The sequence below is a fragment of the Rhinolophus sinicus genome, chromosome 17, assembly GCF_057876585.1.
Source record: "Rhinolophus sinicus isolate RSI-liver-muscle chromosome 17, RSI-T2T, whole genome shotgun sequence".
Lineage (NCBI taxonomy): Eukaryota > Metazoa > Chordata > Mammalia > Chiroptera > Rhinolophidae > Rhinolophus > Rhinolophus sinicus.
Genome location: NC_142517.1, coordinates 79,287,830 through 79,308,095, shown reverse-complemented (window position 1 = coordinate 79,308,095; position 20,266 = coordinate 79,287,830). Strand labels below are relative to the sequence as shown.

The following is a 20,266-nucleotide window of genomic DNA, read 5'->3' as shown; positions in this document are numbered from 1 at the left end:
AAAGAATTAAGAAGTGCAAACTGATAGTTACAAAATAGTCATGGGGATGTAAAGTAAAGCGCAGGAAATATAGTCAATAATATAGTAATAATTATGTATAGTGCCAGGTGGGTACTCAGAAGGATTATTTCTTAAATTATATAATCATTTCTTAAACTATACAAATGTCTAACCATTATGCTGTACACCTAAATTTAATATAAAATAATACTGAATGTCAATTGTAATTGAAAAATTTTAAAGGTGGCGGGGGAAGTGAAGGGGAATAAGAGATCCAAATATCCAGATATAAAACAAATAAGTCATGGGGATGTAATGTACAGCATGGGGAAGTAGTCAATGATATTGTGATAACAGGGTACAGTGTCACATGGTTGCTGGACTTATAGTGATCACTTTTTTAGGTATATAAATGTTGAATAACTATGGCGGACACCTGAAGCTAATATAATATTGTATGTTAGCTATATTTTAATGAAAATCTTTTTTAAGAATAAAATAAAATGGAAAAAATGTAAATCAGATTGGAAAAAAACAGATGTACTACAAAAAAAAAAATGCTCTTCATTTCAAAGACTATACCATACATACAAACATAACTAATACATTTAAAAAAAACTATCCAAAAGATTAATTAGGAGGTTATGCTCCTGTCATTTGGATAATTGGGGAGGGAGTGTATAGAACCGTTGGCAGGTTTCAGGAACGGGTCTAAAAATACCTGTATCCTAAGGAGAACCAGTCCTCAGCAGAGATGGAGAAAGTGGCAGGACTCAATTAATTATCATTAACTGAGCGCCTAGTCTTTGAGGTTTATGCTATACACTGATTCTTATTCATAATCAGCGCTAACATTTACTGAGTCTTATTATGTCCCAGGAGTTATGCTACAGGTTTATTAATTATGATAATTAATAAAATCATAAAAAATTATAGTTTTGTTAATAAAAATAAACAAAAATAATTAGTAATATTAAAAGATAATTATTGAACAGTTACTATGTGTCAGGCATCACGCCAAGGATTTTATATACTTATCTAATTTCATCCTTGCAATATCCATAGGGGGATATCATTCATTCAACAAATATTTTACTTTTCTCCATGTATATCTATATTGCGTGAATTGTTTAAAAGAACATTGTGAATTTTGTAAACAAACCAAAAAACATGTAGATACATACAATGTTTCCTATATTCTAGTGCCTATGCTCAAACTGGAGATACAACCGTGGACAAAATAGACAAGGTCTTACATCATCTGTATACCTGAAATTTATGTAACTTTACTAATAATTGTCACCCCAATAAACTTTAATTAAAAAATATTAGACAAGGTCACTATTCTCAAGAAGAGTTAGAAAGAGAGACAGACAATTCTAAATAAACAAGTAAATACATAATATATCTGCTGGTAGTAAGTCATGAAGTGTAGAGTAATGGAGAGCAGGAAAGATGATGAAGAAATGGTATGGAGAGGGATGGAGGGACTCTTTTACATAAGGTGGTAGGAAAGCCCTCTCTGAAAAGGAGATATTTTAGTAGACCCTGAAAGAGGTGAGAGTAGAATTGTTCCAAGAAGAGGTAACAGAGGTAAATACCATAATTAGACCCATCCTAGAAACCAAGAGTCCGGATCCACAGAGGGTGGCACAGACAGTAAATTTCACCAAGTACTTCATTTGTTCTCCCACATTTCCCTTTCTCCTTTCAGGTAAGCAACATAATGATGAGATTGGGAAAAGTTTACAATATAATATATAAAATTTGAGTCATTTGTTTTTCTTTTATAGAATTCTATGTCCATTATTGCAAAATTAATAATTTTTTGTAAACCAAACAATATAGAGATATGTTAAAAATAAAAAGGTGAAAGTATCCCTTAATCCCACTTTCCAAAGGGTACCAACATTAACGTGTGTATCCTTCTAAACATCTTGTTATACTAGCATATTATTATGTAGCAATAAGGAGAGTAATTTCATATCTATTAAAATTAAGTGTGACTATCATTTGACTGACCAATACCACTAGTCTAGATGATGAAGTATAAGTAAAAATGATATATGTCACTTCTAAGGTGAGGCAGTAAAAGCCAACACTCAGTTCTCTCGTTTCTTTCTTCCTCAGCTACTGAAAGTATGGAGCCTCTGTGTTCCAGATGCAGCTACAAGACTATAGATGCAGTCTACTTGACTGTATGGAGCAGAGCACTCCTCTCCCCATCCCTGACTGGCATTATGAGTGAGAAATAAAATTCATTATGTTAAGTCTTTGAGGCCTGGAGATTGCTTGTCATTGCAGCAGTTATTGCACCAAATAATACAGAGAGGTAAAGAAAATTGCCAAAGTTTTCCTAGCTAGCAAGTAGATGGGCTAGATTCAAACCTAAGTTTCAGTGCAAAGGCCCCACTCTTACACTGCTCTCCATAAAATGTCATATTGACCTTAATAAGCTATCTGGCAAGAGAGGTAATACTAGTCTCATTTTACAGAGGGGAAAACTGAGATTTACAGATAATGTTATGTAGGTGTTCAGCTCGCTCAGTCAGTAGAGCATGAGATTGTCAGAGATAAGGTCATTTGTTGATGATCACACAGCTGGCAAGTAGCATAGCTCAGATACAAATTGTCTATATCAAAGGCTCATAGTCTCCTTTCCTCCACACTGAAAATGAAGGCTCATCCTACTTATGAATTAACTCACAAGCTGGTATACTCATTTATTTCAGTAATCAATATAGTAAAAAAAATTTAAATACTGGACCCTCTCCCCATTTACCTTCTGTGGTGGACCATTGCAAAAAGCTTTATGGCAATATTATCAATATTACCAAGAACCAATAGTGGGCAGTACACCTGCACTTCAATTTATATGTTAATTTATACACTTTTGAAATAAAGTAGTGAAAACATCTCATCGAAAATCTACCTACACACCATTTTCAAAATTGTGTGTGTTAGACCAATGACCCAAAAATCCCCATCTCCCACATCAGTGTAGTTCAGCAGCACTGTGAGTTGACTAACAGTGCATCGTGTAATAACACTCCCAACATGATCTGAGGAAATTTCCCAGCCAGTGTCCACCAATTCAGGCTTCACCAGACACAGAAGCAGTAAAGCCTATTGGTAATGGATTCAAAAGAAAGGGTATCCATTACATAGAAAAAAGCAAGAGGATCAGTGACATTTCTGCATGTGTCCTCTTAGGAAAAGCACAGTCAGAAAAAGCATTGTCATTAGGATAAAGAGAACACCAAACTTGAAACATCAGGGAGTAGGACAGAAATGTTTTCTGCAATCTCGCCTATACGAAAATAGATGGAAATTATTAGCTAACAGCTTAGTGTGGCCATGTTACCTCACAGAAATAATTTATTATCTCTCAATGTTCAGTGGGTTACTCAACTCAAAATTTAGCATGGGTCAGAATCACCTGGAAAGCTTCATAAAACACAGATTCCTGGGCCCCATCCTTAAAGATTCTGATTCAGCAGGTCTGGGCCTGGGATGAGGTCAAGAATTCCCATTTCTAACAGGTTCCCAAGTAGTGCTTGGAGGGACCACACTTTGAGTACCAAATCTTAGGGATTTTAGGGAGGATTGAGTGGAAGGAGGAGAAATAATTATAAAGGAAATCAAAGAAATAAAATAGATTTTTTTCTGACCTAACAAAAAACTTCAGTGTTCAGTGTGAAAGAGCACACTAATAATCAGAAGATATATTGAGATATGCCTTAGTAAGACTTCTGAATTTCAAAATACATTACATTACTTGGGCAAAAGGGACTTTGCAGATGTGATTAAGGGTATGAACCTTGAGGTGGGGAGATTATCCTGTATTATCTAGGTGTGCCTACTCTAATGGATTATATGAGTACTTCAAAATGGAAAAACTTTCTCAGTGCCAGAGAAACAGAGATGGCAGCATGAGAAGGAATTGGCCTGTCATTGCAAGCTGAAAGATGGAGGAAGGAGCTAGGAGCAAAAGAATACTGGTGGCCTCTGGAAGCTGGAAAAGGCAAGCAAATAGATTCTGCCCTAGAGCCTCCAGAAAGGAATATAGCACTGTTGACATTTATTTTAGCCCAATGAGACCTATGTTTGGTTTATGGTCTACAGAACTGTAAGATAATAGACTTGTATTGTTTAAGCCACATTATCTGTGGCGATTTGTTATAGCAGCAGTAAGAAACTAATACAGGCATGAATACCAGGAGGGAGATCATCATTGAACACCAGGTACCACACCTGACCTATAAGAGTCCTTTCCTAAGAATTTAAAATTAGAACTAGAAATCAATCACTCTCTTAGATGAAAGAGATCTAAATCCAGAAATTGCTGGTTGTAACCCATTTTCTAACGTGTTCAGAATACACAATTTATAATTTTAAAAATAAATTAATGTTATCAACACTAATTGGAAAGTAAAAAAAATCCCAGATACTTAACCTTCTGTATTTCTTGTGTTGTGCAAAAGAGGTTTGACTGATTTACTTAAATAATCAGTCTATTTACTCCAACTATAGAATCATTTAAGCTTAGAAACAGTCATTTTGCCTTAACTAAGTTCCCTGGGTAAGAAAGGAATGTATACATATGACTTGGTAGATACGAAATACTCAAATATAACTAATCTTACATAGGACCTAGATTGTGTGAAGCTGAATATCTTGAGGGGGGTTTAAGACATTAAGAAGTTAGGCATCTGAGTTGCCTACCTAACTGGAAGGCAACCTGTCTGTGCCAACAAACTGGAGATAACTAGTCAGAGAGAGAATAAACATTCAGGTGTTTCTAGTACAAGTTTTTATATGATTCACATGTCAAGTCTGGTTGTAGGATAATGAGGTGGAAATTATCCAAAGTCTCAATAATATCTACTTGCTTTCCCTTCTTCAATGGTTCTGTTATTTACACAAGCAAAAAATTGAAATACAAAGAGTGTGGAATTGTCCAGTTTTCAGCTATTACTTTGCTCTTCTCCTTTCTACTCACCAACATTCACTTCTCCAGAAAAATCTGTAATGAGATGTTTGGCCAAGTTTGTGTTAATGGAACATTGTATTTCTAACCTGTTTAGAATAAAAATAATGTTTAACATAGATATCAAAGAACTGAGCCAGAGTTCTTCCTTTGATAGCAACAAAATTTTGGTGAATGAAGGAAAGCTCATGCTTTTAAATGTTCATGTCTTTGTCTTCTTTTAGACAGGACAGAAATAGAAGTGCCGAGAAAATGCAGGAAAGTTGCTTTACTAACACAGGCCCAAACTATTTTTATAAGCAAAGTTAAATTAATGAAACCTCTGGGTTATCTAAGGAGATAATAGAATTCAAACTTTATAAACTTACCCACAATACTATTTATTATAGAATTACACAGTTGAACTTCTTGTTTTTATTTTACCTTCATAAGAAAAACAAATACATTCCAAGAATCCCTTCATCTATTTTATACTATCTTACTGTGTTTCCCCGAAAATAAGACCTAGCCGGACAATCAGCTCTAATGTGTTTTTTGGATCAAAAATTAATATAACACCCAGTCTTATTTTACTATAATATAAGACCGGGTCTATAATATAATATAATATAATATAATATAATATAATATAATATAATATAATATAATATAATATAATATAACATAACACCACACCACACCACACCACACAACACAATACAATACAATATAACACCAAGTCTTATATTAATGTTTGCTCCAAAAGACACATTAGAGCTGATTGTCTGGCTAGGTCTTATTTTCAGGGAAACATAGTAGTTCTATTATTCTAAGAATAAATGTTTTACAGATTACTTTTCTGCTTTACTCCACCAAAAATATTATATAGATATCTGAAAAACATATTATCAGATCATTTCAAGAAATAATCTCTTCCCTATGACCCCTGTGACCAATAACTGCAAATACAAACAAACAAAATAGCAAAACAGGTTGGTCCCTGTTCTTTCTTATTTCAGTGAATTGCATGGGATAATCTCATTCCTTAGAACTGGAAGTTTCAGAGGCAAGAACTAGTGACTACTCTGCTTTTACCCTCCACTCCCCACCACAGCCAACTGTGCACATTCAGTCTGGGCCTCCCTTTCCATTCCCACATTTCAGGTCCTTGTTACCTCTTTCCCCTGAACTATCTTAAGAGCCTCCCAACTATCCTCTGTCTCTTTACCTTCTACAAGCCATGAGGGTTGAGTTAGATTCCTAAAACCCATTCCTGCTCACCTCCTGTCATGAAGTCTGTTGCCCACAGAATAAAATCCAAATGCTGTGTAATAGTCAAGGCCCCCTTAATTTAGGCTCAGCATCTCCCATCTCTGTCCCCATAGTACTCTCCCGCTCCTCCTAGCCTTCTCTTCTCTAGCCTCACCCCCACCACTGCCTGAATATGCACTAGTTTTCCAACTTTGATTATACTGCTCCCTCTACATAGAATACTGCTCTTCTTCACCTCAATGCTTCCAAATTCTGCCCTCTCCCTGAAGCTTTGATCCCCCCATTCTCACGGGAAATAATTTCCCCTGCACCTATGTGCCATGCTACTTCATTTTTATGTCTACTACATCCCCCATCACAAGCTGACCTATAGTGCAGTCATCTGTTCTCCCAAGCACGAGGATCGTGCCTCGTCCTTCACTCATCACACAGAGCTTTTCTTACACTGAAACTTGATCAAAACCATTTTACTGAATTGAATTCACAAGGGCCAAACTAGAGGAAAAGGGGGTTGAGGATGGGGGAGTGACATTCTGTTAAAATGAAAGGTTACCATTCTTAACTTGATAAATTCTAAATTCATTTCAACCACAAAGAGTGTACCCAGTAGCTACTGATGGGGCAAAAGAAAAGTGAATCTCTAAGAAAAAGGGTTAATGACAAAACTAATTCTATTCTTTTCATATTTTTTATTTCAAAAATCTTGTTCTATTTTCCTGGGACTTTTCCAAGTAAAAGTTGGAAGACTGGCTGGAACTGATTCATGGTGTCCACATGCTTTATCTTTAGCACATTGTCCAGAGCAGTATGGACCAGAATTAGCCATGTACATGCCAATAGCTACAGAGAGCCTACCTGTGACTCACCTGCCATGAGCCCATAGTCTGAGTGAGTAACGGATAAGAGGAGCTGAGGTCACCACATGAGCATATGGATGGTTTGTCACCACCAGCACTCCAAGAATAGCATGCAGGAAACTGATTCTATTTGTTAGTATCCTGACTTATACCTCTAGCTGTATAACCCTGGGAAAATTACTAACCCTATCTGTGCCTCAGTTTCCCCACCTTTTCAAAGGTAGCTACCTTCATTTTCCCCACTATTGTAAATGGTATATTAATTAATTTATATTACATAAATTAATTTATTTATATTTTATATAATATAAATTAATTTATTTATAAATATAAATTAATTAATTTATATTTACATAAATTATATGTAAAATATAATTACTGGCCAGAGAAAGCACACTCAATAAGTATTAGTTTTAAATAAAACTAAAAATAGTTTTCACTATTATTATCATTGTTTTAATTAATGAAAACACATATAAAAGACAGCATAGCTGAATTTCACAATATAAAGAAGACAACAGACAGCATAATTTATGCTTTCAATGGGAACATCTGCACACATAATGATGAAGACCCAAGCAACAATAATAAAATCCAGATCTGCACTCATCAGACTCATCTGGCAAAAGTACCAAGTATCTTTATTCGTGAAAGTTAATATATGACTTTTCATCTCATTCCCGAAGGATAGCACTTCAACATTTAATTATTCCTAATATTTTCATTCTATTCTCCATCAAACCCTGGATAGGCTGATTAATGTGATACCAACTGTCGGCCTGGCACATTATCCTTCCTCTCCCAACAGTCTTTTAGGTAAGAAATGAAGAGGTGAGAGAGGAAAATGGGGACTCTTTAACAATTAGTGGTAAATATGGGCAAAAGATAAACACCCCAAACCAGGCAAAACACCAAATAAACTGTCATCTGATGACCATCACTTTCTGAGTAATTGTGCATTGATTTTAGTGAACAACAAAATGAAGATGAATTTGAAATGATATGTTTTCAGTAGCACAGCTTAAGAAGTGATTTGAATTTGGTATAGTTGAATTTCTACAGCTCTTGAGACTATATCTCTATCCCCAAATGGTAAAATAATCAGCAAATTCCATAAAATAGTATTACAAGAAGTCATTTGATTTCTAGCAAAAAAAGTAAATAAATTCTTGGCTTTCATAGTGGTATTTGGAAAACTGTTTCAGAATAAATTTTATTAGCCTGAAAAAAGACAGCAAATGAGCATCCCAGCTGTTATTCCATGGAATAAATCAATGTGATTGTCTTTCTTGAGATTTTTTTTTCCTCCTTCATTACATATATTTAACTATCAAATACCAACTAGTCCTTCCCTAAAGGCAATTTTTAAACTATGTTAACTTTAAAGAGTTGGATTTGAAGGGGAAGTGTTCCTAAAGAGAAAAGATACACTAATATATTTTATTAACTGTCTCAGCATGTTTAACTTTCAAAACTATTGTTTTTCCACTTATGGAATTTGTATCAAAATGTATCTTCTTAAGAAAACCATTTTTTTAAGTACAATCAAGAAAATGTCTGTTGATTTTCTAGGTGTCTCATACTGATGTTGGGGCCTCTGCAGAGAAATGAACAATAAAGTGAATTGTTTGGGTCATTTAGAGATGAAAGTCTTCAGTTAAGAGATGAGCAACACTTGAAAGCTCATAGCCCATGTTTGGTGCATTGTCAGGCCCTTATAACTTCACCTGAGCAAATCATAGGAATACGGACCATTAAGGAAATTGTGCTCAATAATTTCATTATTACTGAAGAGGACATTAATTATATTTCATCCTCATCAATGTAACATAAGATGATACAGCAAGTTTTGAGGTGTGTGCTAGGACATAGATTTTCCCCACGCCTCCTTACATTTGGGACTTCCTCATATTCTCTTCATCAAGCCCCATTGTGTTAGAAGAAGTTGGATTCCAGAGTATTTGAATAATGATAAACATTAAATACCTTAAAAACAGTGAGAATTGAAAGCTCATTAACTTGTTTTCTAACTTTTTAATGTCTAACAATATGAAATTGAGCAATTTATTTATGCTTGTCTGGGTGCTTTACTTTTCCCAGGAGAGATATTAGGAAAGGATGTGAGACCTAATAAAAACATGACACTGTACTTGAAAATGTTCATGAACCATCCATTCTATAAACACAAAAATTATAATCACATCAGACTCAACTTGTACATTGTACAAAACAATGAAAATATCTTGAAATTAATATCGATTTGTGAATATTTTCTTAAAAATAAGCAGCTCACATACAACTATAATGGTGGCCAAATGAGTTTGTTGTTGTGAATTTTGTCAGCAAACACTTCAGAATAGTCTGGGTCCGGAATGTTCATCACAAATGACCTCATATTCTCTTCCTTATTTCTAAGAACCCAACATATGTGTGTGTGTGTGTGTGTGTGTGTGTGTGTGTGTGTACATGTTCAGGGTCACAATACAGAACTATCAGGACAGGAAACTGACTGAGATTTCTTAGTTTTGCTAAAATATGATGATCATCACAAAAAAAGATAAGGAAGAGAATATGGAATTCAATTTTACCATTGATTTTCTTGTTAAACCTCAAAGTTATTCTGTATTAGAACTTTATGTCCCCTCATGAGCTAATAAACTCTTCCAAAGATGTGGCAATCGCTCTGCAAAGCATACTGTGAAACAATTTCCAAGGTGAAGTAGTAAAGATATTTCAATAACTCAACATCCTTACCTACTTCTAATGGAAAATACAATTGGAAAAGTCAAGACCCAGTATTGCCAGACTTTACACATGGATTTAAACTCTTGTTCTAATGTGAGAGCTATTTATTGAAGCTATGGAAGGAAAATGAAACATATTTCCCATTTATATACAGTGAATCATGTACATGTACCTAATGGTGAAAATTATAAATATTGTGAAATGTAAATTCCCACCCAAAATTTAAGAGAGGTATATTTAAAAACTACCTTGTTTGATATGCATGATTTAATGTATAATCATTTCACATAGCAATTCTATGTAAAACACAGTACTGAGTAGTAATAGACAAGAAATAAAATATATATTTTGTATCCCCAATTACTAAGTTTTTGCTTCATTCAAATTGTATTTGTATTGAATTCTAAAACACTTCTAGAATTGGGGGAAAAAAAAATTCAGAAAAAAATCTGTCAGGCCTTAATAGATATTTTGTAAATAAATGAATGACTAAATAAAATCTAAAAATAAAACCTAAAATTTTTAAATAAAATCCTTCTATTAGTTAAACTAGTTAAGAAAGATGTTACAATAACCTATTAATATATCTCATAAATTTCTTCAGTCTCTCTCCAGAGGCTGTGAGGGAACTGAAATTAGGTTAGAGTCCAGAAGGTGTATCAATTTATAATCTACCCCAACCTTCATGAAATTGGACCATGTCCCTCCCTAAAAGCTCACTTTAAGGTTACAACTGATACAGAGTAAAAAGTAAACTATAGAAAAATTTAGAAAGCCTTGGAAATAGTATTTCAATTAAGATACTGCCAAAATTTAATTAATGAACACTTAATAAAGACATAGTATTTTAAAGTTCGTCATTAGGATACTCTTTTAATTGGATAAGAGGAGGAGCACCTTGTGCATTTCAAACAACCTGTGACTTGATTTAAAGGAAATCTTCGTCTACGCTTCAATAGAAAATTCTTTTCGACAAGCACTTCTCAAATGTTAATGCATTTCCTAATCACTTAAGGAATCTCATTAAAACTCAGATTCTTCTTTGAAGGTCTGGAGAAGAACCTGAGATTTTTTCTTTTGGACAAGTTCCTGGTCACGGTAATGATAATGGTCTTTGGACCGCACTTTGTGTGGCAAGATCCTAGATGACTTTGAATAGCTGACAAACCACTTTAGCATCTGTTTTTTGTTTGTTTGTTTATTTGTTTGTTTTTTACTTTAGCATCTCTTAAAATCACCAATGTCTCGAAACTCTTACTTCATACTCAAGATCCTAGTTTCTCAATCTAAATTTTTTATTTCCAATAACATCAGATTTATTTTATAAAACTCTACTTATGTAAACTTCCAGAAGACAAGCCTAAGACCTTCAGCAGTTTTTCTATTTTAAAAAATTTGTTAAGTAAAGCACATATATTCAGCTTCTTCTAATTGATCCTACTTAGAAATTTCTATGGCCCACAGTATTATCACAGAAAAATCAAAATGCAATGTTATAACCTACATGTTTATTTTTACGTAGCAAGGAATGAGGGTGTCATACTCATTCCCTGGATGGCATCCATTGCCAGTTGGCTAAGCTTAAGAAATTCTGAACACCAATCTTGCCAGAATTCTACCCCCACAACCCGGCTGACAGCTTTATCAACAACCCGGGAGGGAAAACAGGCCCCAGCCTGGTTTCCCCTCTCTGTAGTGCCAACTGTAGTCTGAATGTTTGAGCTTCAGCAGGAACAGAAGCAGACAGGCCTTAAAGATCTAAAGTGAGCAGATGTTGCTTTTACTAACAACAACAATGAAAAAAAAATTGCTGACATTCAGAATGTGCATGCACTTTTAAGGCAATGATGGCTTAAGCCACAACATTGTAAATTCCTCAGTGATACTTACTAATAGTATATTCAAAATATCAATAATCACATTTGTAAATAAAATTCACTTTTATTAAAGAAATACACATTCCAACTTTCTAGAGGACAATCGATAGCAAAAAGAACAAAATAATGAACAGAGCAATGGGTCAAGCCAGATATGTCAAATCCCTCTTCACCTACATGGATAGTCAAAGCTGAATAAGAAGACACGCTAGAGAAATATCCTATAAAGTTGATGGGAAATTGTGTCCCTTAACTGTTTTGGTTCAATGAAGTTGTTTCCAAATTGTCCAACAACTTCTCTCTTATTCACCCATCAGTTTCCTAAAGAGGTTGACTGGAGGTGACAAGGGGAAAATGACATCACCTCCAAAAAGATAGTTAAGTAGCTCAGTCTTGGCAGTTTTGTTCCAGAGACAAGTATGTTCCAGAAGCAAGGCTGAGTAGAAAGATGAAACTAGCTCCTCATAGGGGCGAGTTAGTAAGTAGTAAAATATTATTAACTTTATTGATATTTAAAAATGAGACTTGTGAAAAAAAATAGCTAAGATACCCATTAGGATGGTAACAATAAAAAAAGCAGACAATAACAAGCATTGGCAAGGATGTGGAGAAATTGAAATCCTTATGACCTGCATTGCTAATGGAAATGTAAAATGGCATAGCCACTGTGGAAAAGAGTATGGTGCTTCCTCAAAAACATTAAATATAGAATCACCAACAAGTCCATTTCTGGGTATAGACACAAAAGAATGGAAAACAAGAACTCAAACAGATACTCGTACACCAATGTTTATAGCAGCATTATTCACAATAGCCAAAATGTGAAAACAACCCAAATGTCCATCAACAGATGAACAAATAAACCAAATGTGGTATATATGTATATATGTGTGTGTATGTGTGTGTGTGTGTGTGTGTGTGTGTATACACATATGTAATGGAATATTATTGACCCTTAAGGAGGAATGAAATCCTGATACGTTCTACAACCTGGATGAACTTTGCAAGCCTTATGCTAAGTGAAATAAGCCAGACACAAAAGGATGAATATTGTACGATTCCACATATGTGAGATATATAGTCAAACTCATAGAAACTGAAAGTAGAAGTTACCAGGAGCTAGGGTAAGAGGGATGGGGAGACGTCACTTAATGGATTCAGATTTTCTGTCTGGGTGATGAAAAAGTTCTGGAAATAGACAGTGATGATGTTTGTATAACAATGTGAATATACTTAATGCCACTGAAATGTACATTTAAAAATGGTTCAAATGATAAATTTTATGTGATATATATTTACCACAACAAAAAAATAGAAAAACATAATCCATTAAATACTTAAAGAACTGACTAAAAACTCTCCTTTTTTATTCTTCTCCACAAATTAAACGTGGACAATTGTCAAAAAACAAATCTAAGAATGGAAAGTAGATCTTAGAAGTTAGGCACATGCACTTGGAATCATTTTCTTTGTTTTCTTTGCTCTAGTTGATTATTGCATGAGCTTATGCAAGGGATCAGACTCATGCAAATCAAGATATTATTCAGTATCAAGCTTTCAGAATGATGTAAACGATTCATGTCATCCAGGGGCGCCGACAAAGCAAAGAAAAGTCTGGGACAATGAGGGTGGCTTCCCTAGTCCTTTCTTCTATGATGACACACTCTCTGGCCCAGAGTGATAGATGAGCTTTCCAATGGGGTACTTATGGGGTGGTTTCACACAGTAAGGGAACATTTCATTCATGAAACATGTTTGTTTTATAACCCAGCTTTCATGTCAATTTTCAAGGACATCTTGCTAAGAGCATTCCATAGAGAACACTCTCTTGCTAGCATTTATTATTAGTGTATTTACCTGGAGGTCCAGAAACATATTGACTAGGAGATTAGATGAGATTACCTGCCTTCTTCCCCTCATCCCATGTGGAGCATCCCTTGGCAGTCAGGGGAAAACTGGGTCAGCGTCCAGTTTCATTAACAACTTCTTCCTCATTGACCAACTATTCTGATTGTACAAATGAACCAATATATATGGACTTGTCATTAGAAATAATCATTTGATTATTCTGGTATATTTCCATGGAAGTTTTCTACTCCTAAAATTTGATGTCTAGGCCTCTGTATTAGGAATATTCCCCAAACAAACATCAAAATATCACCTGGTGGTGGTGAGGAGGAGAAAAACAAGCTCCCTTTAGATGGGCCTCTCAGTCCTCATATAGTGCAAGTTCCCAGATCCAACAATTCAGATGTAAGGAGATACAGGTAATGAGAACCTAAGTAAAAAGAAAGTTGCTTTCCCATCAGTCACATTTCAGGCCAAAAGGAATTGAAGTGATCAGTGCGTTACTGCCTCAGAAGGGCTCTCCAGGCTCTGCCTAGCTTACTCCATCTTTCCTGTTCTCTGGCATTAACCTTTCAACTCAGAGTTCTTGCCTTCCACCAACTCACTTGTACTGCAGGATTCAGACAATTCTTTGTGTCCCTAGTCAACCTAGCCTTTAACAAGAATGTAAATTGCTCTTTGCCCCAAATCCTTAGTTTGGCCTCAGCCCATTCCATCCAGGTCCCATCTCTTGAGAACTGAGCCTGGGTTAGAGAGCCAGTTCTCCCACAAACGCAGGAGGAAAAGTTGGATAAAACTCCCAAAGCCCCAGGACTGTGGTGGTGGCAGCAGCTACCCCAGCCTGACCACCAAGCAGAAGACTTGTCCTTTCACCACCACTCACCCTTAGGACATGGCTTCCTCCTACTTGCTTCAGCATCTCCCTGCAAAAGAGCAGTCGCAGGGAGATGCCTAGGCCCTGGAGTCTTACCACTCTCCTTAAAGTTCCCTGGTGGTGCTGGTGAGCCTGGGTTCTATCATTGCTCCCTAAAATTCTGAGATTAACAGTGGAGCCAGGGAGCCACGGGAATGGAACCAAAGTTGGTGCCTCAGTCATGAGTATATATTGTCCTTAATTAATCCCACCTGGCTTCATACAATTATCTAAGCAGAAGTGCCTTTGACATTATTTGAATCACAAGTTTAGTTTTGGCTTCTGTTGTTAGTTCCACAGACCTTTCTTCAAAGCAGCAGCATTGCAAGCACAGGAATAATTTTTTCCTTATAGACTTATGCCCTAGACAAGAGACATCTGCTCAGTGAAATACAACCAGAAACATAATCAATAAGCACTAAAAAAAAAAAAATTCTTACTGTAAATAATGCCAAATGCAATTTTCAAAAACTTGGAAATCATGGCAGTTTAAATATGAATGACATGTCACTGCTTACAAAGTATTTCCACCAAGTTTCTCATTTGAAAAGAAAATAGGGAGTAAATTGTCACAACAACTTTAAAAACAACAGAAGAGACATAAGCCTTGTTATATAGGCCTTTCAGAAACTCATAATGCTAGGTAATGCACTCATGGGAAGAAAACCATTTGGTTTAAGCTACAGAATGTGTTTTCAAGAGCTACTATGTCATGATCACACCCATCCTATATAATCTTTACATTTCAGGCTCTGAAGAAAGCAAAATAGAATTTTCACCTCATTTATATGCATCAGAGAAGTGCAAGAAAACATTTCCATGAAACTGACTGTGGCAGACAATCTGCTTAATTGCAGCAATGTGTTTGATGTGGGCTCTGGACACAAAGCAAATCCCCGATTGGAAATGACAACTGATGTCTTTGCCAAAGCCTGTCAGCAGCTGGTGACCATGACTTGCTTAATCCTGAGTGCTTGTCTCCTAGTGGTCATTTCCTGTGTGTGTGTGTGTGTGTGTGTGTGTGTGTGTGTGTGTGCGTGTGCGCGTGTGCCCCACCAGAGTTCTCTGGGTGGGTGGGTTATGAAACACTTGGAATTTATGGCCTACCGACCTTGCCACATTCTCTTAGGCAAACACCCCTAATGCTATCCCTTGCTGTCTGATTATAGAGTGGTACCTAGTTTATTCTCCCCAGAATCAAATCAAATGCTAAAAATGCTATGAAATCCTCATTATTATTAGCATGACTCTTTTGTGAGTGAGGGGAAGAATTGCCAACACATGCAGCATATCCTTCAGAGTCAGTGAGAAAAAGGAATCATTCTTTGCCAATTCTTTGGGAAAGGACAAACATGGATTCTATTCTGTAAGCCCATAGATAGCTTCTCTTTTCTGCTAGAGTTTCATTCTCTGTCCAGAGTTCTATCGTGTATCAAATCACTGTGCACACTATTTCTCGAACTTTTAATGTCAGTAAGAATTTCAAAGCAAAAACTATCTATTATTGAAAAAGAAATCTTTCCCCCATCATAAAAATGATGATTCAAAAGTCATCATCCCTTTAATTTAGGAAATGTAATACCCCTGCTCTGGAGAGCCACCCTCCTTCCCTGAGGAGCTGTCCCCAACAACAGGACAGTGACAGGGACCCACCAGCTTCCTCTGCTCTGCTCAGTGTCCTCAAAGCCTTTCTTTCTTATCCCATTTCATTACATTACTTCTTTGATTTGCGTGTTCTTAAACATGACTACTAATGCAGAGCTACCTTCTAGAGTTCACAGACTGTATCGATTGCTAAGTGGGAAAAAACAATTCCTGCCCTTTTTGTAAGTCAGACTATTAAATCTTCAGGCCATCTCCCTGCGACTTAGAGATTGAAACTAGTTTCTGGAACATTGCCAAGTGATTTCTCAAGCTTAAAGATTCCTTCCTCAACCCATCTCCTATAGAGCGTTTTAAAAGTAAAAATGCCACCATTGGAGAGTCTGTTTCAACAGGTCTCAGGTTGGTCCCAGAGAGTTGTTTGTTTTAATCACACTGGTCATTCAGAGGTGCATCTGGGTTTAAGAGCAGTGCCCGTGAAGACACGCTTACTACAGTAACCTTTGCACAATTCAAGTTTTTCTTCACGTGTACATTTCCCAGCCTTCTTCTAGATATACAGTGTTTCCCCCAAAATAAGACCTCGCCAGACCATCAACTCTAATGCATCTTTAGGAGCAAAAATTAACATAAGACCTGGTCTTATGTTATATTATATAAGACCCAGTATTATATTATATTATATTACATTATATTATACCGGGTCTTATATTATAGTGAAATAAGATCGGGTCTTATATTAATTTTCGCTCCAAAAGAAGCATTAGAGTTGATGGTCCGTCGAGGTCTTATTTTTATTTTTTTTTTAAGATTTTATTGGGGGAGGGGAACAGGACTTTATTGGGGAACAGTGTGTATTTCCAGGCCTTTTTTTCCAAGTCAAGTTGTTGTCCTTTCAATCTTAGTTGTGGAGGGTGCCATTCAGCTTCAAGTTGTTGTCCTTTCAGTCTTAGTTGTGGAGGGCGCAGCTCAGCTCTAGGTCCAGTTGCCGTTGCTAGTTGCAGGGGGCACAACCCACCATCCCTTGCGGGACTCGAGGAATTGAACTGGCAGCCTTGTGGTTGAGAGCCCACTGGCCCATGTGGGAATTGAACCAGCAGCCTTCGGAGTTGGAGCACGGAGCTCCAACCGCCTGAGCCACGGTGCCGGCCCTAGGTCTTATTTTTGAGGAAACACGGTAGTATAGTTGAAGACTGACTTGATGGAAAGGTTTATGAAGCAACTGTTCTTTAAATACTTAAAGCAGAACCTGAAGTTCATTACTGTCTTTTGATTAAATTTCCACTAAATAATCCAGAAAACAGAATATACTGCTGAAGTACTGTTTGAGTCCTTCAGTACTCCAGACTTACTCAGAGGCATGCAGGCTGTTCTTGCATTAACGGCATCCTGAGCATCAAAGCAAGCAGGAAAACTGCTAAAACTGCTGGTGACTGCTGTAGTACCAGATAGTGAAGATGGTCATGCCTGTCCTTCCTGTGGCTAAAGGACATGTGATTGGCAGCTCTGCTCAGTGAATGCCAATCACAGGGTGAGCCATAACATTTCATTCAGCAACTGCTGACACCAAGAAGTAGGAATCCCTCCAGAGCAATCCCTGGAAACAGCTATGGAAGTCAAGGAGGGCTATAGTTATGTCTGCCCAGATTTAGTAAAAGATTTTAACAAGAATTACATGTGTGGGCCAAGTGGATTAAACAGTATACTGGAATCAAGGCAATCTCAAAGAAAGAATTTTCCATTGACGTTGGTTATGACAGATGCTGAAAACTCTTCATCCAGAATTTGTTAATCCAGATTTCACACCACCTACCTGAGAAGTAGTAGATGAAGTAATTCAAAAATATCTTATTGATGTCAGACTTCTCTTTATAAGAATATTGACCTCACTGAACTGGATATGCAGGGCAGTTTGAGAGTCACTTTTATGTTTTGAAGGAAAAAAGTGACCAAGTAAAAGATAAATTTCAAAACACAACCTCATACACACATCATGAATGTATTTAATGTCACTGAACTGTATGTTTTTAAATGGCTAAAATTGTAACTTTTATCCTATGTGTATATTATCACAATAAAAGAAATAAATAAAAAATTTAAAGTAGTCTCATGACATTTTCCATTACTCATTCATAGGACAAGGGAGTCCAGTGATTATGAATTGCTACCATCTTGCCCAAAAGAAAATTGGTTTTTGTTGCAAGTGCTTTTATTTTTTTTTCATATTACAACTAAGCATTTATTATACAGTTTAAGAAAGGAAGCAATTGCAGTGGTATTTCAGAAGCTGTATTTTTTTAATGTAATATATGCTCATAGACTCTAAACAGTATTTTAAAATATACATTCTCTCCAAAAGAAAATACTCAACTAAAGATGGATAACTTTTAATGTACGTAAAATGTTACAAACATTTTAAAATTAATTGTCAGATTTTTTTTCACAACACAGTGTACAGAAATTTGCAGACTTCCTGTACAGAGCAGTATAATCTTTACTCTTGAGCAAGGCGTTCAATAACACGTCGGTAATCTTCCACAAACTTCTGAAAGCTTTCTTCCAGCTGTTCATGTTGCATGCTTATTTCTATTTGGTTAATCTGGTTTGTCAGTTCGTCTGGTCTGAGACATTTTCTCATTTTAGCAAGATCTCTCTGCTTTTTCTTATACGGCTAATTAATCTTCTTTTAATATCCAGTCTATAGCTTCTGTATTGTTCAGCATCACTCATATCAGTTACCAGTAGTCAAAGAATTTCGTAAACCCATCTAGCATGTTGCTTATTTATTTTGAACTTCTGTTGTGCCTCTATTGCCATATCTTCATTGAATCCTTGCATTAACTTTTCCCAGGAAAACAAGCCAAATCTTCACAAAGCTTCACAAGCACAAAGTCTCATAATTTCACATAGCTTTTGGATGGATCTTCCACTGTAATATCAAGAACAGAAGGAGATGCAATGTAGTATCTATGAACTGTTTCAAGAAGTTGAGCACCATGGCCTTGACCTTGAAATGGAGTCAGTATCAGCATCTGACTTACACATGGCCGGGTTTTGTCTGGGTACACATAGTAATTATAGACTGTCATGTAGCCTACGGTCGCAAAGAGCGTAGCTCCATCCTTATTATACTTCTCAAATACTAGAAAGTAGTGCCATCTTTCATCATCCATGTCAATAAAGCTAACAGTTTCAATAAACCACATCAAAAAGATCTGAAGCCTTTCATGATATTCTCGAAAGCCTCTACATGTCATGTCAGCCTTGTATATTTGAAAGGTAAAGTTTTCTCCTCCTGTTGGACTTAGAACAGAGTATGTACGGAGTAAGGTTCCAAATGGCTTGAAATCAACTTCTTTTTCCAGCAAAGAAAGAAAATCGTTCATGTTTGTACGAAAGCCAGGTGCAATGATTTGTCTAATTTTGCCCTCGACATCATCTGCCTCTACACAGTCAAAGTTCTCATCAACTTTCGATGCATATTCAACACAGAACATTGTTGACAGGCTACCAGCAATACAGTATAACAGGATCTTCAGACCCTTGTAACCAAAAGCAGTTTCATCATCCCCAAAGAGTTGACGGGTATATTCAGGAAAGAAAGTTCTAATGTCATTCTCAAGATCTTCAGGAAAACGAACTAATTTTAGTTCAATTGCTGTGTTGGTGTTACATTTATACTCTGCCAGTTTCTTCTCCACTGCACTCTTATATTCAACCAAAAATTTCTCCATAGCACCAAATCCTCTGCCAACCAGGAGCTGCGCTGAGAGTTCCACACTTCCAGGCTGAAGCAGGCCTTCTGGAACTCAGGCTAGAGTCCGAAAGTTCCAGGAGGGCACTGTCACCACTGTCTTGGCGTTCCTTCCCAAACCTCGCAAGTGCTTTTAGAACGAAGAAGCTAGTATACTGGATTGTCTAATTATTTGCATTCTTTTACTTGCTAAAAAAAAAAAAAAAATTATTTTAAAGTAAAGACAAGACTGTTGGACCAGTTTTTTTAAAAAAGCAATGCTCACAACATTCAGGTGTAGCCACACCGATTTCAGCCTCTGCTTATTGAGATTTCTTCCTGTTTTGTATGTCTAAGCTGGTGACACTGATGCAAGGTGTGAGAAGCAAACACAGGGGAGTACTGTGTGTGCTAACAGTTGTCTGCTTCTAAGGGAGATGTTCTGATCTC

At 36.3% G+C, this 20,266-nt stretch overlaps 2 pseudogenes; one reads left to right on the top strand and one right to left on the bottom strand.

Annotated features, from left to right (window-relative positions):
• Positions 1-17,259: 17,259 nt before the first annotated feature.
• On the top strand, positions 17,260-18,019 carry LOC109434350 (actin-related protein 3 pseudogene; annotated as a pseudogene).
• A 411-nt stretch (positions 18,020-18,430) lies between these two features.
• Positions 18,431-19,882, bottom strand: LOC109434351 (histone acetyltransferase type B catalytic subunit pseudogene; annotated as a pseudogene).
• Between the last annotated feature and the right edge of the window lie 384 nt (positions 19,883-20,266).